Raw genomic sequence first — 1,145 nt, forward strand, 5'->3', positions numbered from 1 at the left:
GGGTTCTGTGATGTCATTACGGGGTACTGTGATGTCATTACAGGGTACTGTGATGTCATTACAGGGTACTGTGATGTCATTATTGGGTAATGTGATGTCATTATTGGGTGCTGTGATGTCATTACGGGGTACTGTGATGTCATTATTGGGCACTGTGATGTCATTATTGGGTGGAAGTGATGTCATTACGGGGTACTGTGATGTCATTACGGGGTACCGCGATGCATTACTGGGTACTGTGATGTCATTACTGGGTACTGTGATGTCATTACGGGGTACTGCGATGCATTACTGGGTACTGTGATGTCATTAAGGGGTACTGTGATGTCATTACTGGGTACTGTGATGTCATTACGGGGTACTGTGATGTCATTACGGGGTATAGTGTGTAGATTGATGAGGGAAAAAAATATTTAATCCATTTTGAGTTTAGGCTGTACATAAGAAAATGTGGAATAAGTCAAGAGGTACGAATACTGTCTGAAGGCTCTGCACATATTTTGTGATAATACTGATACCTGGAGCTCTACTGTGTTAAAGCTCATATCATTCTATACATCTGCATTTGGAAAGTTAGTTTCATTGTGTTGTTGTTTTTTCTCATTTTCTTTTTCTTTTGTTTTGTTGTTGTTGTAAAAAGCAAAAACAAAACAACAACAAATACTTAAGCAACGTCGTCCAGTAATGTGCATGTCTTTCTGTAGCTACTCTGGTCCATAATAAAACGGTATTAACAATAAGAGGGTTTGTGTTAGCTAGATGTTCTGCTTTACACAAAAGAACAAGAAAAAACAGTTAAACACTGTACAAAAACCTGGCGATTATGGCTCTACATTGTAAAAACGTTTTGCCTAAAGAAGCATGCTGAAATAACCTTTGTGACAGTGCAAATACATCGATGTCCCTGGTACAAAACATTTAGGTTAGCATTCCGTGAAACATGCTAGTTCTCAGAAGAGATCTGAACCAGTCGTAGAGTAGCAGCTCTGAGGAGATAGCTTGTGTCTTTTCTTCCAGGACAAACATCCTTCTTTAAAAGTACTAGGAGGTAACTACCACTGACACATACACACAGGAAACAGGAAACAGGAAACAGGATGCTTTCTCTCTCCTTTTGCTAGAAAGAGGAGGGGACTGAAGTTGTG

General features: G+C 39.7%; 1 protein-coding gene across 2 annotated transcripts in view; it reads right to left on the bottom strand.

Annotated features, from left to right (window-relative positions):
* Nucleotides 1–745: 745 nt before the first annotated feature.
* The window catches only part of LOC110519153 (protein CBFA2T1), a 238,440-nt gene continuing 238,040 nt past the window's right edge, over nt 746–1,145 (bottom strand). For both annotated transcript variants that reach the window (XM_090206849.1, XM_090206848.1), the window contains exon 11: nt 746–1,145. This exon is cut by the window's right edge and continues 2,784 nt beyond it. The gene's annotated coding sequence lies outside the window, so the exon portion shown is untranslated.

The sequence above is a fragment of the Oncorhynchus mykiss genome, chromosome 18, assembly GCF_057628025.1.
Source record: "Oncorhynchus mykiss isolate SJ-2025 chromosome 18, ASM5762802v1, whole genome shotgun sequence".
Taxonomy (NCBI): domain Eukaryota; kingdom Metazoa; phylum Chordata; class Actinopteri; order Salmoniformes; family Salmonidae; genus Oncorhynchus; species Oncorhynchus mykiss.